This window comes from Thermobia domestica, chromosome 17 (genome assembly GCF_964235325.1).
Source record: "Thermobia domestica chromosome 17, izTheDome1.hap1.1, whole genome shotgun sequence".
Classification (NCBI taxonomy): domain Eukaryota; kingdom Metazoa; phylum Arthropoda; class Insecta; order Zygentoma; family Lepismatidae; genus Thermobia; species Thermobia domestica.
In genome coordinates this window covers 87,405,768-87,433,264 of record NC_137470.1, presented here as the reverse complement: position 1 = coordinate 87,433,264, position 27,497 = coordinate 87,405,768, and the positions used below count along the sequence as shown (strand labels likewise).

At 35.7% G+C, this 27,497-nt stretch overlaps 1 long non-coding RNA gene across 1 annotated transcript in view; it reads right to left on the bottom strand.

The window, feature by feature from the left end:
- Positions 1 to 24,938, bottom strand: part of LOC145674563 (uncharacterized) — a 238,478-nt gene extending 213,540 nt beyond the window's left edge. Inside the window, exons 1-2 of the long non-coding RNA XR_014128980.1 lie at positions 24,825 to 24,938; positions 23,820 to 23,876 (exon numbers count right to left, since the gene is read on the bottom strand). This is a non-coding gene — a long non-coding RNA (uncharacterized LOC145674563). The remainder of the gene's footprint in view (positions 1 to 23,819; positions 23,877 to 24,824) is intronic.
- Between the last annotated feature and the right edge of the window lie 2,559 nt (positions 24,939 to 27,497).

Genomic DNA, 27,497 nt, shown 5'->3' with positions numbered 1-27,497 from the left:
GCGCAGACCTCTACTTGTAACTCAGTTGTATCTTGATTAGCGTGGTGCAGTCTGCTACATTTTACTTTCGTTTCCATGGTATGCTGCAATATTCTTTACGAGACAAGACGAGACAAAACGAGACGAGACGAGACGAGACAGGACAGATCATCTCGAGACGAGACACGAGACGGGACGAGCACATTTTTTCGAGACGAGACGCGGGACGAGACATGCTTTGCACGAGACGATACGAGACAGCCTGAAGTCTCGTCTCGTCACGTCTCGTGGCAACACTACGAAAAGCGTCGATTCGTATGTGTCTTGAATACAGATTATACCTTGCATAGGTCACAATGAAGTAATCTCCAAGCTTGTTTTTTAAAGCATTTTGCGTTTTCGAAACAAACCAGTTTTACCTCAAACGAACAAAAACTAAAAATTTACGTCTGCGTTGAAGTCTCATTTTAAGGTGAGGAGCGGACCAACTTCACAGAGATCCTGCTGTTTGCTGCAGATGACTGAAATGGGTTTAGGATAAATCTGCCAATGACCAAATGCGCCAATAGTAAAAATGGACAAATCTGCCAATGGACAAATCCGCCAATGGACTAATCTGCCAATTGACAAATCTTCCAATTACCAAATGCGCTAAACGTGAAAATGATCAAATGCGCCAATTGCAAAAATGGAGAAATCAGCAAATTGACAAATCTGCCAATTACCAAATCTGCCAACTACCATATCTGCCAATTACCAAACCTACCAATTACCAAATGCGCCAAATGCGAAAATGACCAAATGCGCCAATCGTGAGAATGGACAAATCTGCCAATTGACAAATCCGCCAATGGAGAATTTCGCCAATGAATAAGTCCCCAAACTATCATTTTATTTTAGATGTATTCTTAAATCATCACCCCACAGTATTACCAAAAAAGAAGAAGACTTATTTATGAAAGAAAGCGGAAAAGGGTGTTTTAATTTTAATGTGTGTTACTTTTATAAATTCGCAATTATGTTTCAAAAGGAATGTTTACTGATGTTGGTTGTTGGAGTTTAGTATCCCTTTGCTGTACATAGGTTATATGAAACGTGACTTAACGCGTTTGAATTTTAATGCCCTCTCACTGGAAATCGAACCCGAAAAGACTAATGTTTGTTGTAATTATTGGATAGCCAACAAATAGCCAACAAACCTATTTGGTTTTTCACTTACGTAGCTATTGCTTCAATTCTGTTCATCCGATTATCTTGATTCATATGCCATTCACTTCAGAATAAACCAAGCTTGCAAATGGTACTATGCGCATGTGTACATGATGTATAAGAAGAAGGAAATTCAAGGTAAAATTGGGAATTTACCGTCCAAAAGTCCCTTTTTTCAAATGTAGCATTCCCTGGTACGGCCCCGTCTAAAGGCACTCAAATATAATATACCTTTAAAACTACTGTAATTTATAAGTAATATATGTGCCAAGTTTCATTGTAATACCTACGATAGTATTGACGGAAAAAATATTTCTCAGTTCTGCTAGACAATACCAAATTTCATATAGGAAGAAAGTGAGATAACTATAAAACCAAATGAATCCGAACAGTATTATTTATTTGAAATGAAATGAAATCTGAGTTTTACGTTCCACAGTTATGCCGGTAAAGCTAAAGGATACAGTGATGAAGAGTAATGAATGAAAATGGTGAAATGAAGAAAGTGGAAGGAAACGGGAGAAACCCGGGGAAACCCACGCACACGGTGTTTGTCCACCACAGAGTTCACTTGGCAGGAACTTGGATCGAACCCGGGACCGCAAGCACCAGATGTGAACGCTCCACCACTGAACCACCGCGGCCCTATTATTTATTTCATTTTCATGACTTATACGTCATTCCCTTCAAAATGAAACAGGCTTTCAAATGGTATCATGATAATATGTGTGTGTGTGTGTGTGTGTGTTGTACGAGAAAAGGGGAAATTAGGGTAAAATTGGGAATTTTTCGTCCAACAACAATCGGCAAGAGCAGAGTTGCTCCAGTAGCCCTGATATCGTTTCTGCATCATAGATATAACTTGGTAGAAATGTTTCCCATGTTCATCAATGACTGCTCCGCACTTTCCTGGGGAGAAATCTATGTGGGAGTGCAACATACGTAATTTTAGTGATACATTACACCGTATTGCTTGGTAGAAGTATTAGGTGCAAATCTACTACCTTATAGTTCTGAAACCGCTCGTTTTCCAAAACATTCGTCCAGTGGCGGCGACTGGACGTTAAAAGTGGGGGGCCAGATATGTTCTAAATATTTGTATATCAATCTTAGTTTCCCTAGCTGTTTTTAACATTTTGTTTGACGAAAGGTTGTATAACTAATAGGATACTATCTTTTTCAGTTAAAATATTGTATATCGTATTTCATATTTTATTAAGCGTATTGGCAAGAGCAACACAAGTAGGTACTAGTCCTTGGTACTTTAAACAACGAAAGTATAAGAAGAAATTTGATTCCTTCCTCATGAACATCTTAAAATTCTGTCTGGAAAATTGAGTTATCAGATTATTTAATAACAAATTTAGAAAACAAAGAAATAGAAAGATTAATATTAAACATAGTAATGAATAACGAGTCTAGTTTGGTTGAAATTATATTGAAACTGGGGATTAATGAACAACTTAATTTTTATTCCATGCATGCTATTATATATATATTATTACTCTTAAAAAATGAAAGACAGTAAATACTACAAGCATATGCTAAGACATTTAAAGCAATATTTGCTTTTGCAGCTTCCCGAAACATGTTCCTTGCCATTAGGTGCAGTTTTCACTTTCTTGGAACACATTAAAACAAATAATACTTACATGGGACATATCCCAAATGCCCGGCTCCGATTTCAATGATTTTTTTTTCTGATAGAGGCCATGTATGCATTATTTGTGATGACAGAAATTTTTGCCATGATGCATGTTTTCTAAAATTTTTAAGAGTTCTGATGCGGTTATTAGAGATTACTGCAGAAGTTCCTTACTACTCTTTGTAAACGGAGTGTTAATGAAAAAACATCCATGTAGATACATATAAGGCCTAGGGGGAAGTCTCATGATGGATATGACCTTGACGGCAGCCATCGTGAAATCCACTATTAAAATGAGGTGTTACATGCTATGGTTTTCATTTTTCAAAACTTAACTTTAATTCAAAATGGCGGATTTCAAGATATCTGCCGTCAAGGTTACCCTTATCGTATCACATGATATGTATTACCGAAGATTTTATCCTCTTATTATCATTAATACGCGGGTTAGAAGCGGAGGTAGGGGACTTACGCACAAAGTAAGTATGAACAATTAATATGCCTGTAACTTTTACCCAAATATACGGATCTTAAAACTAATTTCACTATTGTTATCCTGATTAAATTCTAGTCCGAAATTGTGTATCATGTTACTCTATTCCCATTATAAAAACTTGGCCTTAATTCAAAATGGCTGATTTCAATATGGCTGCCGTCAAGGTCATACCCACTATAGGACTTCCTCCTAGACCTTATATGTATCTACATGGTTGTTTTTTCATTAACACTCCGTTTACAAAGGGTAGTAAGGGACTTCAGCAGTAGTCTCTAATAAACCACATCACAACACTTAAAAATTATTTAAAAAATAGAAAACAGGCACCATTGTAAAAATTTCTATCATCACATGTAATGCATGCATCCCCTCTATCAGAAAAAAATCATTCAAATCGGAGCCGGACATTTGGGTCATGTCCCTTGTTAGAATCACTCCACACTGCAGTTATAGAAAATAATCCTAAAGCCTGGAATTGTGTTGAATTCACTAAATTTAATTGTATATACACTCGTACACCCCTAAACGCACCACTTAACTCGTATATTACACTACAAAACAATGTGAAAAAGGTGGAAGTTGTTTCTTATTACGCTCTTTTTAATCAATATTACTTACTTTTCAATGAAGAAAAGACATTTTAGGAACTCAATTTTTGTGCAATTAAAGAATACCTTGTGAAATACTTCTTTTTGCGAAACGTTCTCTCTGTTAGTTTCAAAGCGGCAGATTAACATATCGAGCGCTTGTGAGAAGGAGGCATAGAAACAAAACCTGCAAAATCCATTTTCGAATATCATCTGGGAACGAACAAAAAGTGACGCCCTCATGTTTTCAGAATTGTTGAACAACTTTTCTTTCTTTCTTTTTCTTTCTTTTTTTGTTTGTTTAGTTGCTGATTTCACTCAATTGTATTAAGCAGAGACCACTAAACAACAACAACAACAAAAAAGTTCAACAATTTTGAAACATAACGGCGTCACTTCTTCGTTTGCTGACAAAATTGAAAAATGGATTGACCAAGTTTTGCTTCTATAACCCTGAATTGAAAGTATGCTGGAATCGTTGGCTCCAATAGGTCATTTATTGGGTTATTTTCCGTGACAATTAAAACGCAATTCCTGTAGCTTTGTTAACTTCACGGAAAAACAACCAATAAGTATTCACGCAACGGTAAATATTATATGGCACCATTTTTTTTATGAAACAGTAATACTTACAAAAACTTTACATTTCCAAATGAAATTATATACATTAATCTGTAACTTCAAAAAAGTGGGGGTAACTGCCCCCTTTGCCCCCCTAATCGCCGCTTATGCATTCGTCACCACTTTTCGGAAAGAATCTCATGCAATTATCTCCTCATTTTCTAACACTGCACCAAATTCAGGATCATTGAGGAGTTAGCAAATTTGAGTGCCAATAAGGATTCTTACCTGATTTTAGTTTCAGCAATTTGTGGAAGTTTACGTAGAATATATTTGAAGAATGTTTTGATGCGTCTATGAATAGACGCCATTCATGGAGATTATCGTCTATGTTAAGTTTACTCATAAGACCAGTTAGGCCTACATTGTTACCACGTAATATGTCACTTTCCACTGAAAATACTGCTTAGGGATTCTGACGTGTTCAAAACACGAAGACTTTTAGATCTTCAGAATAAGCTCCCCATTTCTTGAGTTTGGATGCCAGCAGTTCTGCCCCACTTTTTGACAACCACAGGTAATTTAATTCACGTTGAGTATCATATGGTGAATAGATAAAGATATTTTGGTTTTGTGATGTTAGGATCGGTGGAAGACGATGAATCTGCAGCAGTATTTGACAATGTGGGTCGACATATTGTTCGCCTTTTGCTGTTCATCGGGTAAAACACTGGAGTAAAGTACGGGAAGTTGTGGAACATTTAGTTCTTCAGAGTGTGGCACAGTGACGAACATTTCAAGGAATATTTGAATAAGTAGCAGTCCGCCTTTTTTTTCTTTTTTGGATAGACCTTTAATTGTAAGAACTATGCAAAAGAAAGCAGTTTGAAGTATGATATGTCGGGTTTCTCCATATCATTGGAACTGCAAATGGCACACATGGCCCTTTTCCGTGTAGCCAGTCCCGCAAATTTGTAGAACAAGTATTACAATATATATATGTCGTGCTCACTTCTTGTCCACATCTACTTTACATCCAAAGTACAAGTGATAGGAGCTTTCTTTATGATAGGAGCGAAATTCCACTTTTCGCTTCACTTCGTTAACAAGAATAATTTATTCTGCCCTGTAAACACATTTACGCGACATGTTTCTGCTTAGTATAGTCATAGAAAGATTAATAATAATAATAATAATAATAATAATAATAATAATAATAATAATAATAATAATAATAATAATAATAATAATAATAATAATAACAGGAACCACCCACTCGCCCAATACCTCACCACCACTACGTCCGAGATGGCAAATTGTAACTATAAAAGAACGTTACACAACATGTTTTCTCTGGCAAACTCTTCAATACAAACTAAACCGTGAAGTGGTTGATATTTCTTTGTTAGCGATGAAGTGCGAGCAATATGGATAGCCAGAGACTAAGCAGGAATTTATTTCGGGAGGGGCCCTAAGCTTTTCGAGGGTCCAAATACAATACTACAAATTATATTAAAATTTGTAAAATTTCACCTGAAATTAGACTAAATTTACAAACAAGTCGGGGTGTCAAGACCCGCAGGACCCACCGCTGCGTATGTCCCTGAGGATAGCAATGAAACTAACCGTCAAACAATGGAAGTTTATTGAAATGGAATGAAATGGAATGGAAGTAGACAGCTCCTGTTGCCACGAATCCTTAATTTGCCCAGCAGAGCACATCGGGTGATAACGTATTTCTTTGAAACCCGAACCAATCTTCAAAAACTAATTTCATATTCGTTATCAGCACCCTAAAATTAGTAAAAATTGGTTAGTTATATCTTCGAAGCATTTTCAATGTTGACCAGTGTTTTCAGAGCAAGTTTCTCTTTATGTAGTTATACGTTTAATGTGGGTTAAATATGATCCAAGATTAGTTGATATAAAAGGAAAATTAGTATAATTGAGTTCACTTTTCATCTATTAGTAAATACACATTAGTAACTAGTGTTTTGTAACTTGTATGCTTAGTGCATAAAATAATTTGTGATCCTGATAACAGATTCCTAAAGTGAAAAATATTAACTGTTAACAATCGGATTGTACCTTTTGTTGCTTGATTTCCCTTAACACTGGCACACATATTTCCAAGAATGATACGCATAGTCCTAACAGTCTTCCAATGACGAGACATATATCATCCCATTGATAATATTAAGGTAAACAAAATGTCATACGTGTGTGTAAAAACCCATGTAAACTTTTCTAGAACATTGTAGTAAAATATCCTATTCGTAGATATGAAAATCGATGCTTTGTTACAGCTCCTTACTGATATAAAAGTGAAACTGAATTATATCGTCATTAACCATGCGCGCTGATCTTTTGGATTGGCCTCCCTAGATGTAGATATCTTTATTCGAATTTGTGAAAAGGAACTACACATATTTCAATGCCTCCCAAAGTTATACAGAAGTCGTCGTTGCTGTCATTAAGATCTTTATTACACCAATTCTAAGACTACATTATTCAGTTAATGAGATATAGTCCAAAATGGTGATTGATTTTCTTCCTTTAAAAATAACATTGTCAAACACATTATATATGTATAAATCGATAAATCACATCGAATCAAATAAAATGAGATGCTCGAGTACAAGTTTACATGTTTAGTTTGTAAAAAAATATGCTGCACTAACAACTGAATCTTTCGTTGCCAATAATCAGAGACAGCTTTCATTCATTGTCCTGGCAGTAGCGAACTAGCAGCTTGCTTGTCTTTTCGTAAGGTGACACACATACACTTTTTTGAACATACTACTTGTAATCGTAGGTAATAACAATCAAGTTAATTAAAAAGACTTGGTAATAAGTATTTTCAAATTGGTTAAAATCAATCCGAACCTATTTCCGGCACGGGTAATTTGAATAGGGACATCAAAATATAAGCCGTCATTTTTAGAATCTTTTTAAAAGAAAATTACAAAAGTGTTTACTTAAAATATTTACTTTATTATTTACAAGACTATGAAAAATATTCCTTCACATTCTTTCAAATATTCACAACTTTCACAATTCCAAATTAGAATTTCTCACTAAGTACAAGATCGTACAAAAAATAAATACTAAAATTTATAGTTGTAAAACAATTTCTTCTGTTATAACTTTCGGTTTCAAATTTCACGACTGTAAATCAGGTCAAGAGGACAAAAGTTACTTGTAATATGGCCAAAGTTCCTACAATCTAAGAACCCGGCAAAGCTGACTCGCAGTAAACTATATGAAAAAAAAACTAAATATTCAAAACTTTCTAAATAGAGTACTCAAAAAAAATCTCAAGATACATGTTTGTAAACAAGTCATGATTATACTAACTACTGCTTACTTATTAACGATGTTGTTATTGCTATAATAATTGCTTTTCTTCTTACTTCCCTTATCCATTGTCTGTTAAAGATTATAGCTTCTTATTGAAGACTTTTTATTATTAACTTATTACCTACTGTATTCTTCTATTTATAATAAGGAATACATATATTGGTTTATTTAGAAAATATAAAAAAGAAGCTGACATCCACTTAATGAATTAAGTAAGCCATAGACAGTGCTGCTCGTAGATTTCATGGTCTTTCACACAAACTTGTGAAATCTCCATCCCCGTAAAGGTCGTCAGCACAGTTGTAACTTCGTTTTTGTTGAAATATTAAAGTAACAATGTTTATATGGTTCAAGTGATGGTTTTTATTATTACTTCCACTACTTTCAAAGGGCCTGTGACACATCCATAAGGTGTCTAGGCCACAACAACTGATTTTGATGAAACTTGGCAGATTAATAGGACACTTTGCAAAACTAATGTAACTAGCAGGAATTTGTCGAGAAAGCTGTAGTTTCTTAGACTCGACAGGGCCAGTCGATTCATTAAAATGACATGTGTCGTGATATCTCGGGAACGGCTTCACCGAGAACAAGCAAACTTTGTAATCCATAGTAGATACATGATAGGTTTGAAACGAAATTAAAACGAGTTGTATGCACTTGCGCAGAGCGTAAAGATACACTATGAGGCCTATCATCGCGGTCAATGGATTTTGACACATTTCTTTAAAGCATAGATGCCTGCATCACACTGATGTGTTCGAATAGACCGCGACTATAGGCCTGATAGTGTTTCCTTATGCTCTCTTAATACTGTGTTACTGTTGTGTAACATTGATGACTTACAGTACTTGATATCACTACGCCCCGAATAAGGCGACTATTAACGTTAACTATGTGACTTCTACACAGTTGTAATGGAAATGTATGACTGAGAAGCCAGACAAAGTTCGTAACTAAAGGCGGGTGTCCGGGGCAGACCACCCCAATATATTCTCACCTCAATTGCTTGAAAACGCTCACCTTTGAGTCTAGTTTTCTTCTTGCATTATGTTATACTTGCCATGTAGTTCAAACTAAGCAAGAGAAAAATATATCGCTGTCTTCACGTTTTCGAGATATGCGCATGCGCACAATTATTTTCGCATTATGCGCAGTTCTGCGCATGTGCAGACAATTCGTTTTAATTCCTTTTAAAGCTATCATGTATCTACTATGGCTTGCAAAGTTTGAATGTTTTCCGTGGAGCCGTTCCCGAGATATCACGAAAAATGTCGTCTTTAATGAATCTCGACTGTATCTCAGAAACTACAGTTTTTTCGACAAATTCCTGCTAGTTACATTAGTTTTGCAAAGTGTCCTATTAGTCTACCAAGTTTCATCATATTCGGTTGTTGTGGCCCAGATACCTTTTGGATGTATTACAGGCCCTTTGAAAATTGAAAGAGCTTTTGTGTAAAGTGTAGTGTATCCCTCTCATAGTGGGCTACTTACATGATGGTGCACCACAGGCACTTTGTCGGTAACTTCAAACTTGAAATACTCATAATTGAATAAACAAAATAAAGAAAAGAAATCCTATGCGCCTAAAGACCCGTTTTCCAACAATATTTGCTACGGTTATCCTCTTTGTGGTCATATTAGTAAAGAAACGCAGTTTGTCCTTTACAAGATAATATTTCCTCGACATACATTTACATTCTTTTTAAGATTAAATAATATACAATAAGCCAATACATTACTCACATTCTCCTGTATTTCTTTCATTATAATATATTCAAGGACATGTTCAGTTTGGTACTTTGGAAGAAACGCTATAACTTCAATAAAAGTATCACAAATTGCCTCGTATATATAAAGTATATATAATCTGTTATTATGTGTGTAAAATTTATTCTCCTACATATAATTTTCACTTTATGGTTTTCAATGAATAGGTTAGGTTCTCTAAAATAACCATGTGTATGACATGTTCCTTTTTCTGTACTTATAAATTTATTTACACAAAACTTAACATTTAGACTCATATTTCTTTCATTTACATATATACTGTAGTCCTACGAGGGCAAGTCAAGAAAGACTTTGACTGATTTTTTTCCCGGCAGTTCTGTTAACGCTGGAGCTTCATAGTTTGGCATACAAGTAGGGTGGGTCTTGCTGTGCATATATATAAAATGTTGTTAAGGAATCATTGCATGTTTGGTAACCACGACTTTTTAATGCAGGTGATGTTCTGCGCCGCCTCTAGAAGTCGCCTGTAGAAGAAATGGAGTCATTACGAGATGAACAATTAGCAGCTATACGGTTCTGCTATCGCCTGGGGAAAAGTGCAACAGAAACTCTAGGAATGTCGAGAGCAGCCTACAAAGATGACGCTCTGCCACGAAGTACCGTGTTCTGGTGGTTCAAAGAGTTTAAAGAGGGCCGAATGACAATCACAAAAGCTGGTGGACCAGGTGTATCAGCGTCAGCTGTTACTGAGGTGAACATTAACACGGCAGCAGTCATTGTTAGAGAAGATCGCCGCATCAGTATCGACGATCTGGCAGCCGCACTACGCATATCTCATGGCAGTGCCTTCAAAATTTTGCATGACCACCTCCACATGAGCCGAGTGTGTGCGCGATGGATTCCGCGACTCCTGACACCAGAGCAGAAGGCCGTTCGAGTGGAGACTTGCAGGGAGCTGTTGCAAAGGTTTGAGAATGGTGGAGACGCCTACCGCACCGTGCGACTTTTTTCTATTCCCTGCCCTAAAATCCAGACTGCGTGGACGCCGCTTCTCCGATAATTCCGAGGTTCTGAAGGCATCGGAGGCGGTTTTGAAGGACCTCTCAAAGAATGGCCTGCGACACGTGTTTGAGGACTGGAAGACTCGAATGAAAAAGTGCATTAAAATGGGCGGGAACTACTTTGAAAAGGATCATGTGCCTGTTGCTGACTAATAATAAATTGCCTAGAAAAAAAATCAGTCCAAGTCTTTCTTGACTAGCCCTCGTATATTTTTCATTACTCATTTCGAAAGTAAGTAGTAATAACTTCGAAATCAACATGTATTCTTCTTTCATTTCTCATTCAGTCACCTTCTTTTAGATAAAAATGTACTTTTTTTTTTAGAATTGCAAACATAATATAGAGTCACAATGACAATTTAATGGCATGTATAAATATTATAATGTCTTACGAATGTTCGTTAAAATGTCATACATTAAAGCTTATACTTACCACGTTCTTGATAAAATTATTAGAAACCATTACATGTCAATAGAGGCATCTTAGGAAGAAGGGCAATGCATTATACAACATTACATTAGTAGAATCGCTTTTGGTGTTCTTTTAGGTACCTCATTGTAACCACAACATTGACCTACACCACGAGATATAGAAAGAGTAGAAACATTTTGAATTTTTTCCAGTGATTATGTAACAAATTTAAGAAAGAAGACGATAATGGTGAAATGAAGAAAGTTGGAAGAGCCGAAAATAACTAGAGAAAACTACACGATGTTTGTCTACAAGGAGCTTGGATAATAGCACTTCCTCACCAAAAAATGCAGTTTCTAGTAACGTTAGAAATATTTAACTCAATATTCATGACTAGGTACAACACTTTCTAGTAAAAATACTCTATAAGGTGTAACGTTTCAATACTATAACACTATCTTCATCAGACTTAAACACACTTATCCACACTAGATAAGTGTGTTTAAGTCTGATGAAGATACTGTTACAGTATTGAAACTTTACATCTTATACAGTGTTTTTACTAAAAAGTGTTGTACCTTGTTACGACTATTGAGTTAAATATAAAATATGTTTACAAGGTCTGCAGGCGGTTTATTTAACGTTAGAAATATTCTTTGTGCATGTTAAGGCGATGCAAAGAATTTTCATCTATTATCATTTTTCAAAATTAAATATCGCTTTCATTACTGCTTACAGTAACTGTATACATATACTTAATTTTCAACTTAACCGGTGGATTTCATTTGATAATCAGAGAACAGTGTCTAGGATAAGCGCATATTATAATTACACATGAGACTGGATTTGAGACAGGTCTAGTGCCTAGGAGATGTCTGCCACACAGGAGGTCCCGGGTTCGATTCCCAGTGGGAGAGATTTTAAGATTAAGCGCATTGCGGAGGTTCGGATCCCATTTCAAACTGTAGGTCCAAGTTATATATAAACTCGGTGCTGGAAAGAAACGCTAAACACTAGTAATTAATTAATTAGATGGGTGCTTCTAGGATCAAACATTTATAGAGGATATTTGACAGCACCGATAGAATTTTTCGCAGGAGTTTATTTCGAAATTTATCCACTCTGATGCAGATCAATGCAGAGGAGAAAATGATTGTCACCTAAATTGAGCTTAACCAATGAATATCACTATTTAATTGCACGAATCACTCTTAAAACGGTAGTTACAATCAATCCAACCCACTTTCCTGCTACTATTTGTATGAGGCGCATGTGCAGCAATGCATAGATTTCACAATAAATTATGGTAATACTATACATAAAATGCTTCTTATCGAGTTTTAGAAAGCTTTACTCACAAGACGTTGAAGTGAATTGACTTAGGATTTGTTTTGCTTATTGTCCATATTATCAGGATTATTCGGATTTTCGATTTTCCAGATTGCCTTTGGTCCCAGATAGTCTGGATAAACGTGGATGTACTGTATATAAAACAAGACGTATGTATGGACGTATGTAGACCCTATGTGTATGTGTGTATATGTTCTAGCATAACTCTCGAATGCCTTGAGCAATTTCAACTAAACTTGGAACAAGTATTACTTACAGTGAGGAAACAAACACTATGGGCCAAAGACACCCCTTGCATCCTTTGGAGGGTGACAGGAGGACGATATGTAAAAAATAATGTATGTAGGTGTGTCTGTATGTATCTATATATTGTCTGGCATAACTCTGGAACGCCCGGAGCAATTTTAACGAAGCTTGGTACACATACTACTTATAACCAGGAAAAAATGTTGTAGGGGGTGAGATACATCTATCATCCCCACGGGGATAACATATACAAATAATCGAAAATGACTGGTATTAGTGTCTAATTCTTAGTTTTCGGGCTCGCGTAGATGAATGGTGACTCCCAATGCCATTACCCTAAAATATAGCCCTCACTAATATGCGAAGTGAGGTGGAGTTAAAAATAAAAAGTCACAGTGAGTATGACATGAACAAAGAATAGATTCAGTCGAGATAAACCGGGTAATCAATCGTTGAAATGAGCATTATATTGGGAGTATATATATATATATATATATATATATATATATATATATATATATATATACTAGCAGCGTTCACCCCGCTTCGCTGCGGTCACCCCGGAACGCAATAAACTTTGTTACTTAGATAATTTTTACTTTTTCGCTTTCAAATTGCAAGCGCCTGTCATTTATGTTAACCCGCCGAGTCACGTGGTCATGCGGGTTGCATATACATACGTTTATTTTTACCTATGATGAACTATGGAGACTTGAATGGTCCATTATCTCAAGACACTGGTAATTAAAAATTAAAGTGATATGATAAAAACCATCTAGGGTCCAAATCCTAACAACCCCCCAAAAATGAAAGAAATCGGTTCAGCCGTATTAGCGTGATGAGTTCACAAAGGATTTGTACGTTCTCTTTTATATATATAGATATATATATATATATATATATATATATATATATAGTGAAACTTGTATAAAACGGAAGGCGATGGGTCCGAATTTTACTCGAAGGAATAACAGCGATAAGGACTCTGAGGAGTTTCCGTTATAGACAGATTTCCCTTTTATTCAAGTTCCGGTTTCTACAAGTTTCACTGGATATATATATATATATATATATATATATATATATATATATATATATATATATATATATATATATATATAATCATAGTCAACCATTGTCAATACACTGCTAGATGAAGGTTTTTCCAACTCTTTTTCACAACAGCCTATCTTCCATTTCCACTTCCACTTCCTCTTCTGAATGGCTTGTGGGAGGTGCATACACTTGAATCACTTGTAGTGTATATCTCTGGGAGAGTTTGACTACAAACCTTGCTACTCGACTAGATATAGTACTATCTACCTCAAGAACCTTGTTTTTCAATTTTTCGTTGATAACAAATCCCACTCCGCCGGTCTTGCCACATTCTGTTCCTCTGTAGTAGAATAAGTGTCCGTTCTTCAGTTCGATTAATTCTTTCCCTTTCCTTCTTACTTCGTTCAATCCTACGATGTCCCAGTTGACTTTCTGTAGCTCTTCTTCCAGCTCCTGGAATCTTGCTTCTGAAGCCAGGGATCTTGCATTGTATGTATCCATGGTCAGTTTTAAATGGCAACCTAGTCCGTAACTCCGGGAATTCTTAGCACCCTCTGCCTGCATGTGATTCTGAACGTTGCCTTGCCCAGACACAGTTCGGTTTCCGGAGAATGAAGATCTTGGCTTATTTTGTCCTATCATGATTATTTAAACAAGTTGGAGGTATTTGACAAAAATCTCCGTGCCGACCAGGCATGTTGGTGATAGCCCTCCCTGTTCGCCTTCCTATCATTAGGGAAACCTGTAAGTTTCACCGTGGACAGGAAGTTACCAGTCTGCACCACTAGGTGGTACGGGTAGGACATAAGTGGTTAGCCCGGCCGGTTCCATACGCCGTTCACTAATTCTCAGCGTGCGGGTCTCCTTCTGGTTTACTACTAGACACAATTTCGCAGATATAGCCTATATATATATATACCGGGTGAGGCATTTAAAACTGTTTTTGGAAATATCTGGAAAACCGCAAATCGGAGTTTTAAAAAGTTATAATAAAAGTTGCTCGTCTCGAAGGGGGACATCCAATGATACGACACTCGACCCCTACCCCCACCCCCGGGGGCGGCAGGGGGGTCAACTTTGAAATCTTAAATAGGAACCACCATTTTTTATTGCATATTCTGATTCTCCGTTAAAAAATACCTAACTTTTGTTTCAAACATTTTTTCGTTGCGTGATAGATGGCGCTGTAATCGAAAAAATCAAAATTGCTTACAAACGAAAAATGAGGCATTTAAAACTGTTTTTCAGAATATCAGGAAAACTACAAATCGGATTTTAAAAAAGTTGTAAAAATTGTTCGTCTCGAAAGAGGACATCCAGTGATACGACACTCGACCCCCTACCCCCACCCCCGGGGGCGGCAGGGCGGTCAACTTTGAAATCTTGAATAGGAACCACCATTTTTTATTGCATATTCTGATTCTCCGTGAAAATATACGTAACTTTTGTATTGAACATTTTTCCGTTGCGTGATAGATGGCGCTGTAATCGACAAAATAAAGATGGGTTACAAACACGGCAAAATTAAAGTAAGTTACAAAATACACATCAGATTAGAAAAGTTAATACTTGTGATATTTTCAAAAAATACTACCAAATTACACCATAGTTGATTCTAGTTGATTCTCCTTCTATAATCTCATATTAGAAAGGCAGTTATTCTAAAATCTGTAGTGATAAACCGGTGTTTTATAGCAAAAACACTTGATCCTCCAGAACTTAATACATTACTATGTCCACTTTGTTAGTGTAACTTCTGTCACAGATGTCACTTAAAGAGAGAGCATTTGGAAACACTTGAGGTTTGTTTTTATCAATGTATTAAAATCTAGTTTTAGTGTTTCTCAGGAACAACGACGTGGATGTAGTAATAATTTGTTCCCTTCGGGATGCTTTTTTCAATGTGAGTTCCCTTGCCTCTCACCATCCGCAGCAGGATGTTTGGGCGTAAGGCCGTTTCGGCGCAAGATGTTTTGGCTCATAGCCGTATATCTAAATAGGTTAATCTACTTAAATGGCTTATAATTATAATGTATTTCATAAAGAGAACCCGGATGTTTTCGCACTAAAAGCCTTGAAAATAGACACTAATATCACAAATACTCTGTCATAAAAAATAACTGCACAACTTAAGAAATTCAGCAAGATGAAATTTGACATCAATTTTCTAAAAAAATATATATATATTCAAAAACTAGATTTTCGTTACGTTATTACAGTATGCCCTATGGTAAACAGTCTCAGTTGCATTAAATGCTTAGGCCTAATTTTGTTCTAGTAAATTGTTGTATATGCCTAATGCAGAAGGAAAAAAAATCTTATGTTACATTTACCGTGACATTATCATTGCATGACGGAATTATGGGCACCGTAAGACGGGTTACTTTGGATGGGGTTACTTTGCACAAGCCATTTTAAAGAAAATTAGTGGGAGATTTATGGGATTTGAGACTTTCAGGTTGTAACCCACCCAAATTGCACGATTTCTTATTTTGAAAATCTAATGTTAGTCATTCCTATACGTATAAGCTGAAATCCTAGTCATTAAAAAAACAAACAAAAAAAAAAAAACAGAGTATTTGTGAGTAAAGCCTCTCTCAAACTACTTTTCTGGATCCGCCATTGCTCATAATTTATTTTTCAACAAGAAATTCATTCCAGCATCTTCCTAAATAGGAAATTTACCTAAATTTAGAATGCGGGGTTCCAGTAGTAATAATTTCCTATCTAAGCGGTATTTTGGACCGGTGCAAAGTAACCCCGAGTACAGACTGAAACTCCCTTCTCCCAGTTTAACTTTTTTTTATGACTTTAGAACGTTTCACATTTCAATTTCAACTATTGCATCAAAGTTCCATTAGGGGCTATACACGGTAGTATTCTACGAAACTGACTTAACTTCGACGGAAAATCTTGTACGTAATATCTTTCAAATTTTGGCGGCCTTTACAGTGACTGCTTTCCATACCTCTACAACAATGAACCCTCTCGGTAATTGGAACTGATGTTAACCGCCAACATTATAGCCAAAATACAGTTAGATGTTCCATCTTACGGTACCAGTTGAAACTCTCTGCTTTCTGTTCATTGTTTTGCCGACAGAGAACTGTGAAACTCTTCATATTTTGTGCAAAGTAACCCCTGATGTGCAAAGTGTCTTACGGTATTCTACAATATCAACAGTTTCAAAATTTCTGTACAACAGTACGAATTTTTCATCTGCCCGAATATATATTTTTTTCTTTCCATGGGAGGGTTTCTTCTCGAAGCATTGCCTCGTACACTAAGTTCTGCTTTTTTCTGTCCTTCGAAGTGCATCAATAAACTGCCAACTCGATCAATATCGTTCCTTTATGTTAGATATATTATAAACGACAGAGGTTTAGTTTGGGGTGTCACAGGCTGTCTACAGTAAATTTTATTTGGACCACTCCTCCTATTTCAATGAATAGCTAGTGCCTATTTTTATGAAATCTGAAATAACTTTCTGTTAATACAATAGTCTCAACTATCCGGCCTAATGGGCAGATCGAATAACAAAAAAGCATTCAATAAATACTCACTTCCTGAAACACCCACCCATAGCATTAAAAACTTAATTTTTATTCCAAAAACAGCTCTTATTCATTACTTAATAAACATTTCCTATGTTTTGTAACATTCGTTTTAATAATTTATTATGGAAAAAGAAAATGAAAAAATGAAAATATGTGCAGTGTTGTATACATTTTAAGTCATATTTTTAAAATAACTAAACATTAAGAAAAAAACGTTTTTTTTTACACAAATTACATGTCCTTATTACATATATCTTAATTTATTTCTTCCAAAACTAAATCGCATAGTACGGAGCAGGCCGGTAGCCAGCCCAAAAATGTAGGGGGACCCGGCTGAAGTTAGGAGGGACCCGATCCAACCATATTACAGTTCATTTGCAAACCTACCGTGTAAATTTTAGTGGGGCAGGAAAAATTTACGGGGTAACCAGCCCCCTAGACCCCCTGAATACGGGCCTGGTACGGAGATCTGATACTAGAGATGCGGATAATCGAGAATCTGCTGCATTTATTTATTTATTTATTTATCTTTACTGGTACAGATACGTTGTGCATGACGTGCAGGAACTTTGTTGTGTTCAAGATGTTATTTTTAGTTTTTCAAAATTGTTGTGGAAGTTTTTTGAAATTTCCAGTGCCTATTTTCATATTTTAGTTCCTAAACATCCGGATTCTAGTTATGAAATACAGTACATGTAGGTAGGAAACCTATTTATATAAAAGATTTTGTGTCTAAACATTTCGCGCCCAAGCGGTCGCACTTAAACCTCGCCCCCAAATGTCATGGACCCTGACCATGACATTTCAAGGCTTGTTTCAAGGCGAGTCCTCTTGCCTCTCACCATCGTGGTGCTTGTTTTAGGATAGTCTCCTTGTTTCTCACACATCTCCATTGTTTACTGAAACAAATGTTCGAAATGGTGCCCGTTTTTCGCAACACACATTGCAAGTGTTACATGTACAACTGTGAGCAAAATAAATGACGCGTCTCTTTATTTTGAAGTGTTTTGAAAATATCTCAGTTTTCTTTATATGTTCGAAATTTCGGAAGGTTTCCCCAGCAGGACAGGTTAATAACAAACCCGTTTCTAATATTTGTGTTAGATATTAGCTTAAAATAAATAAATTAGAAGCAAAAAACATTAAATCGACCGAAATTACGAGAATTACCAACTCTGCTAAAGTGGGAAATTTTCAAGAACGCGAGGGAATTCTGCAGTTCAACACGAAGCAGCGACATCTATGTCATTGAGAGAAATGTGAATTAAATCTACAAACAAAAATTTTAACGAAATATTTCTAATATGTCTTATTACATGCATTATCTGCAAACTCCAAATATATGAATCTATACTAAATATTAACGTATAGATAGAGCAAAAAGTGGAAATTGCCTATGGAAAAGAACGAATTGGTACCACGATCGTAATGAAAAATACGTCTTTACCGCAGAATAGGTTCCTTCAGATAAGGAAACAAATTACTCAGTCGGTTAAATCAACGAGTCTGTATGCCGCAGGTTGCTGGTTCGGATCCCCATAGAAATGGAATGGTTATTTTTATTACTATGGTTATTCTATTTATTTTTTATGTGGGAAAGAATCAAATTGTAACATGTATGTAAAACTCATGACGATACCAAAAAAAGAAAAAATGTTGTCGCACTTGCATTAGTGTCCCTAATTTTTGTTTGCAAACAGTTTCGTAATTATTTTCCCTGTGCTCACTGCTCACTACGTGCTCACTGGTGCATAACGAATGTTTTCCAGTAAATGTTAATTCTAATTTGGAGAATTTTATAAAGATTCACAATGGTGTAATAAAGATCTTATAGTTCTGTGTCACTTTTATATCAGTAAGTAGCTGTAACAAAGCATCAATTTTCATATCTAAGAATAGGATATTTTACTACATGTTTTAGAAAAGTTTACATGGGTTTTTACACCCACGTATAACATTTTGTTTACCTCAATATTATCAATGGGATGATATATGTCTCGTCATTGGAAGACTGTTAGGACTACGCGTGTCATTCTTGGAAATATGTCTCAGTGTTAAGAGAAATCAAGCAGCAAAAGGTACAATATTTTTCACTTTAGGAATCTGTTATCAGGATCACAAAATTATTTACAAAACAGTAGTTACTAATGTGAATTTACTAATAGATGAAAAGTGAACTCAATTATACTAATTTTCCTTTATATCAACTAATCTTGGATCATATTTAATCCACATTAAACGTATTAACTACATAAAGAGAAACTTGCTCTGGAAACAAGAGTCAATAGTGAAAATGCTTCGGAGATAAAACTAACAAATTCTTACTAATTTTAGGGTGCTGATAACGAATATGAAATTAGTTTTTGAAGATTGGTTCGGGTTTCAAAGAAATACGTTATCACCCGATGTGCTCTGCTGGGCAAATTAAGGGTTCGTGGCAACAGGAGCTGTCTACTTATTTCAATCACCATCCATTGTTTGACGATTAGTTTCATTACTATCCTCAGGGACATACGCAGGGGTGGGTCCTGAAGGTCTTGACACCCCGACTTGTTTGTGAATTTAGTCTAATTTCAGGTGAAATTTTACAAATTTTTGTATGATTTAACTTCAAATTGTATTTGGACCCCCGAAAAGCTTAGGGCCCCTCCCGAAATAAATTTCTGCGTAGTGTCTGGCTATCCATATTACTCGCACTTCATCGCTAACAAAAAAAATCAACCCCTTCACGGTTTAGCTTGTATTGAAGAGTTTACCAGAGAAAACATGTTGTGTAACGTTCTTTTGTAGTTACAATTTGCCATCTCGGACGTATTGGTGGGATATTGGGTGGGTGGGTGCTATTATTATTATTATTATTATTATTATTATTAATAATAATAATAATAATAATAATAATAATAATAATAATAATAATAATAATAATAATAATAATAATCTTTCTATGACTATATTAAGCAGAAACATGTCGCGTAAATGTGTTTGCAGTGCAGAAAAAATTGCTGTTTTTAACGAAGTGAAGCAAAAAGTGGAATTTCGCTCCTATCATAAAGAAAGCCTATCAATTATACTTTGGCTGTAAAGTGGGAGATGTGGACAAGAGGTGAGCAACACATATATGTTGTAATACTTGTTCTACAAATTTGCGGGACTGGCTACACGGTAAAAAGCCATGCGTGCCATTTGCAGTTCCAATGATGTGGAGAGAACTGACAGATCATACTTCAAACTGCTATTTTTGCATAGTTCTTACAATTAAAGGTCTATTCAAAAAAGAAAAAAAAGGTGGACTGCTACTTATTCAAATATTCCTTGAAACGTTCGTCACTGTGCCACACTCTGAAGAACTAAAGGTTCCACAACTTCCTGTACCTTACTCCGGTGTTTCACCCGATGAAGAGCAAAAGGCGAACAATGCCGACCCACATTGTCAATAGGGATGCGCACGAGACAAGATTTATGGCTGTCTCGTCTCGAAAATATGCTGTAAAAGTGATGTCTCGACTCGGAAAATATATATTTTACTATTGGAAGAGCCGTGTCTCGACTCGAATTTTGTCAGGAAAATCATGTCTCGACTCGTCTCGTGCGCATCCATAATTGTCAAATTCTGCTGCAGATTCATCGTCTTCCACCGATCCTAACATCACAAAACCAAAATATCATTATCTGTTCACCATATGATACTCAACCTGAATTAAATTTCCTGGGGTTGTCAAAAAGTGACGCAGAACTGCTGGCATCCAAACTCAAGAAATGGGGAGCTTACTCTGAAGATCTAAAATTGTTCGTGTTTTGAACACTTCAGAATCCCTAAACAGTATTTTCAGTGGAAAGTGGCATATTACGTTAAGGCCTAACTGGTCTTATGAGTAAACTTAACATAAACGATCATCTCGATGAATGGCGGCTATTCATTGACCCATCAAAACATTCTTCAAATATATTCTACGTAAACTTCCACAAATTGCTGAAACTAAAATCAGGTAAGAATCCTTATTGGCACTCAAATTCGCTAACTCCTCAATGATCCTGAATTTGGTGCAGTGTTAGAAAATGAGGAGATAATTGAATGAGATTCTTTCCGAAAAGCGGTGACGAATGTTTTGGAAAACGAGCGGTCTCAGAACTATAAGGAAGTAGAGGTGCACCTCATACTTTCTACCAAGCAATAGGGTGTAATGTATCACTAAAAATTCTTATGTTCCAATCCCACATAGATTTCTTCCCAGAATATTGCGGAGGAGTCATTGATGAACAGGGGAAACATTTCTACGAAGTTATATCTATGATGGAGAAACGATATCAGGGCTACTGGAGCAACTCTGCTCCTGGATTGTTGTTGGACGGAAAATTCCCAATTTTACCCCAATTTCCCCTTTTCTCGTACAACATACACACACATCTACACACACATACACACACATATTATCATTATACCATTTGAAAGCCTGTTTTATTCTGAAGAGAATGACGTATAAGTCATGAACTCAAATAAATAAAAGGGCCGCAGTGGTTTAGTGGTAGAGCGTTCACCTCTGGTGCTTGGGGTCCCGGGTTTGATCCTAGCCCCGCCAACTGAACTTTGTGGTGGACAAACACCGTGTGCGTGAGTTTCCTCGGGGTTCTCCCGTTTCCTTCCATGTTCTTCATTCCACCATTTCATTCATTATTCATCACCACCGTCTCCTTTAGCCTTACCGGCATAATTGTGGGACGTAAAACTCAAAGATTTCATTTCATTTCAAATAAATAACACTGTTCGGATTCATTTGATTTTATAGATAAATATCTCACTTTCTTCCTACATGAAATTTGATATTGTCTATCAGAACTGAGAAATGTTTTTTTCATAACTATTGTAGGTATTACAATGAAACTTGGCACATGTATTACTTATAAACTACAGTAGTTTTTAACCGTATATTATGTTTGGGTGTCTTTAGTCGGGGCCGTACCAGTGGGTGCTACATTTGAAAAAAAAAAAAAGGACTTTTGAACGGTAAATTCCCAATTTTACCTTGAATTTACTACACATGCGCATAGTACCATTTGCAAGCTTGGTTTATTCTGAAGTGAATGGCATATGAACCAAGATAATCGGAGGAACAAAATTGAAGCAATAGCTACGTAAGTGAAAAACCAAATAGGTTTGTGGGCTATTTGTTGGCTATCCAATAATTACAACAAACATTAGTCTTTTCGGGTTCGATTTCCAGTGAGAGGGCATTAAAATTCAAACGTGTTAAGTCACGTTTCATATAACCTATGTACAGCAATGGGATACTAAACTCCAACAACCAACATCAGTAAACATTCCTTTTGAAACATAATTGCGAATTTATAAAAGTAACACACATTAAAATTAAAACACCCTTGTCCGCTTTCTTTCATAAATAAGTCTTATTCTTCTTTTTTGTAATACTGTGGGATGATGATTGAAGAATACATCTAATATAAAATGATAGTTCGATGACTTATCCATTGGCAGATTTCTCCATTGGCGGATTTGTCCATTGGCAGTTTTCGTAATTGGCGGATTTGTCAATTGGCAGATTTCTCCATTCTCACGATTAGCGCATTTGGTCATTTTCGCGTTTGGCGCATTTGGTAATTGGCAGTTATGGTAATTGGCAGATTTGGTAATTGGCAGATTTGTCAATTGGCTGATTTGTTCATTTTCGCAATTGGCGCATTTGGTCATTTTCGCGTTTGGCGCATTTGGCTATTGGCAGATTTGTCCATTTTCACAATTGGCCATTTGGTCATTTTCGCGCTTGGCGCATTTGGTAATTGGCACATTTGTCAATTGGCAGATTTGTCAATTGGCAGGTTTGACCATTGGCGGATTTGTCCATTGGCAGATTTGTCCATTTTCACGATTGGTGCATTTGGTAATTGGCAGATGTGTCCTAGACCCTTGGTAATTGGGTGATTTGTCCATTCTCACGATTGGCAAATTTGGTCATTTTCGCGTTTGGCAGATTTGGTAATTGGCAAGTTTTGTAATTGGCAAGTTTGGTAATTGGCGAATTTGTCAATTGGCAGATTTGTCCATTGGCAAATTTGTCCATTGGCTGATTTGTCCATTTTCACAATTGGCACATTTGGTCATTTTCGCGTTTGGCGTATTTGGTAATTGGAAGATTTGTCGTTTGGCGGATTTGTCCGGGTCCCACTGAAAGTGGTTAAAGTCTAAAGTTTATGATTTGATGAAATATGCGACTGTGATGTTAAAATTGTGCTTAATTAAAAGTTCTAATTGTTCACATTTAACGTTTTTTTTAGCTTGCCCCAATCACACCAAACCCCATAGCATACTTTTGCAATTATTTAAGGACTTCCTTATGCAAGCAATCGAATCTAGTAGCGTGTGGCAGGGAAGCGAGGGCGGAGGTAGCGATATCTAGTAGCGTCACTGTTTATTATTAGGATTAGCTTGACGCACAGGCTGAGGCGTTTGACATTTATTATTAGGATAAATTATTCATAGAAACATAATTTTACTTATTGTTTCTCAAAACAAATAAATGCATTCTAAAAGTAAAGAATAAATAATATCTTCTTACCCGAAGTAAATTTTCGTAAAAAGAGATACTATCCATGTTGGCTTCATCTTAGAATTCCTGTAAGAAAGCAAACTTTTATCATATTCACGATATTAAAGAAGTGACATTCCGATTTCAAAGCAAGACTAAATAAGCATACTAAAACTGTCCTAAAATATCTGTAAATGTCTTCAGAAAGTTAATGTACTGTACATATTGATATACGAAAATTTATTTATTGATTTATTTGCATTTGAAATAATTTCAAGTTTATAGAAAGACTATAAATCCCACACATTTTCTGAAACATTTCAAATGTTGCGTACAGTAGTAAAGTTTGCAGTTTTTCTGTTAAATATAGAATTAAAAGGTAAAGGTTTTTGCTATTTACTTCTGATTTTTTAAACGTAAGCGTCGTTGTAGGCCTAGTTTAAGCATTAGAATCTATGTATTCAACTTAAGATTTGACTCTAGGCGAAAACATAATAAGCAGAGGATGAACACAACTTATATTTTAGAGAAAAATCATGTTCATGCCCTAAAAATTTTCATTCTATTTCATCTGAATTTGGGTATTCTTATGCAATCAGAGCTGAAATTACCAATTACTTTACCCGAAAATCAAGTTACCGCCGAAAGTAAGCTTTTGTCATTTGTGTTCAATAAGAAACTATTTCCTATCTGGCTAAATTAAGCATTAGCTATCTCAAATGTGATCCTACAACATTTTGCAAATATTCGGCATCTGTTTGTAATAATTAATGGCATGATGTTGAATTGCATGGAAGTTTTTTTTCTGCGTTATTTCACACAATCAAGTTAAATGTAGTACATGATGCGATGTAATTTTACTCAAAAGATAATTAAAAATGCAACAATTCCAACGTAATTATTTCCAATACTATGGAAACATAATATGATACACTTTCTAATCGTAAAGATCGATTAAAGTAAAAAAAAAAGTATATATGTACTATATAAGACAAACGAAGTTTAAATTGGATAAAGTAAATCGCTGTAACTTACCAATATTTCTTTCACTATCAGAGGAAAATGAGGAGAGCAGATCTGAGTGGTCAGCAGTGTTAACAGTGCGTCTAACAAGTTAGAAAGATTGTTAGGGAGCACGTTTTTGTGCTAGACTCTTCGATTTACTATTCTTCTAGCCAATAAAACGTATGACTTCAAGAAACCAATCAACGTTAAGAGCTTAAACACCACGTGATGTTATAAATTACACACGCACGCATGTTTTCCTATATGAACCTCTTAGAATGTTCATTACCGGATGTATGTGTCACTCGTCACGGCATTTTTCTTTTGACACGTGTTATTTATAATAGTGACAGGATATAGCATAGCTGACAGCATTTTTCTATAGTGATATTTCACGCAGTTATGACAGGATATCTTATCCATATTGTAAACCACTCTAAGTATCAATTACACTAAGTAAATGCAAATACCTTTCGTTAATAATCTTCAGAAATACGAGTAGAACAGATCTGGTTTAGTGACTTTTTCCTATTGTTTTTCATTGTTCAAAATTATAAGATGTGAACGTGACATCGTTCACTGCATCGAAGGGGACAACATTTAGTAAAATGTCTCTTTACACAAAAATTGTAGTGTTATTAAAATTAATGGTGAAGAATAATAAATCCTTTGTTTATGTATTTATTTAATGATCTTAATCTGTGCTACTTATCTAAAAGAGTAGAACTGAGTGATTTACCATCACACAGGCCATACTATTATAGATAGAAACGTGAAATTTGGACACAATATCCGTTTCGTCATTGGAGAAGGGATAACGAAGGATTTTTGAAAACATGTGGGGAAAATGGGGGTTCAAAATATTAGCAAGCTATAATGTATCTCATGGATCCCTGAACTTGGAGAGATGAAACTCGGGATATGAACTCTTCATTAGAAATAATAGAAACGTATTGTAACGTTTCCGAAAATTCTTCTCCTAGAGGTGGAAACGGCAATGTATTTAATATTGGAATTTAACTTTATTTATTCACAAACTGCCCAATGGTGAAGACTCCCTTGAACTCGTGATGTGAAAGTCTATGCATATATTCTTAAATAAAAATAAGGGAATAAGTATTTCCGCTCCTCTGAACATTCTGTTTCTGAAGGAGTGAAGGGGGACAATTTCTATAATATTAAGATTTCCTACTATTTATTCAAAGGATGCTTAATGCAAGGATTCGCTTAAGTTGCAGTTATGAAATTCGGTATATAAATTCTTAAGTAACCCTGTAATGAATGGCCACTTTTTCCTACACAAACGCGTAACACGGGTTTCTCAGACACATTTAAAATCAATGGAAAATACATATTTATTCAAGTGTTCTATATTATCTTCAGGATCAGAAGTGGATATCTGCGCAGGATCCATGTCTTCAAAACGGACCAAGATGTTCAATAATCATCTGGTCCGGGTATAGTGCGAGCCAGGAAACGGCGCAACGGCTGCATCTGTAAGAATAGACCTGGGTCTTATCGTGTTGAAATATGATGTCATTGCCTAGAAACATTTGGATTACCGTATATATAAAAATAAATAAAACATAATAACTCTTGAACCACCAGACCGATCTCGGTCAAATTTTCAACATAGATGAGGTTCGGACATCAAATAGTTTTTATCATAATACCTCGGTGGTGCTGCTTATAAGGGGAGGGGAAATATTTAAAAATTATAAAAAAATGACCGATATTAGTGTCGAATCTATAGTTTTCGGGATCGCTGAGAACACTGACACTTCTCATGATGTTTAAATCCAAATTCAGCCCTGCATATGGGGAGGAGGAGGGGAAGATATATATATATATATAATGGTCGAAAATGACGAATATTAGTGTCGAGCCCATAGTTTTCGAGGTCGTTGAGTTGAACAGTGACACTTCAGATCCCGTTTACATCCAAATTAAGCCCCGCAACTTGAGTGAAGCGAGCGGGAGATATATAAAAATTATGGAAAATGACCGATATTAGTGTCGAATCCATACATTTTGGGGCCACTGTGACGAACTGTGATACTTTCGATGCCGTTTAAATCCATGTCACTAAAAAGAATAATATCATATTTCACGGGCACCAAACACATGAGATAAGGAATGGTGCATTTAAAATTTTTATTTTAACCCAGCGAGTCGGGTAATCGATGTTAATTATAAATAAATCTTAATAATATTAAATTGAAAATAACTTATATTTCAGATTAATATAATTGAAGTAATAATTTTTATAATCAATAAATATTATCCGGGTGTTAACCACTTCTTGTTTTCTGTTGTAGATTTAAACACTAAGAATACTCGTGTATCCTTCCCAATATTGTAATGTAAAGATCACTATCAAAATAATGATAGCAATAAAATATAATCTTCATTATTAATATGGCATAGGATCACTGTTAGGCCCCAGAACAGCTCTGATTCATCGTGAAATAGAAGCATATAAGTCACTAATCATTTTAAAGGGAATATTGCGCTATTGTTCATGGAAGACAGAACTCAGTTCTATCAGCAAAGATCGAGGAGGATGTCTTCCCCTAAATCCTACCACCAATAATGACTAGGCACTGCACACATATCTTCCGTATTACCAACACACGCACTTTATATGTTGAAAACTAGAGTTACTTCCATTGATTTGATAACCTCCTGTATAAGTTGGGGAAG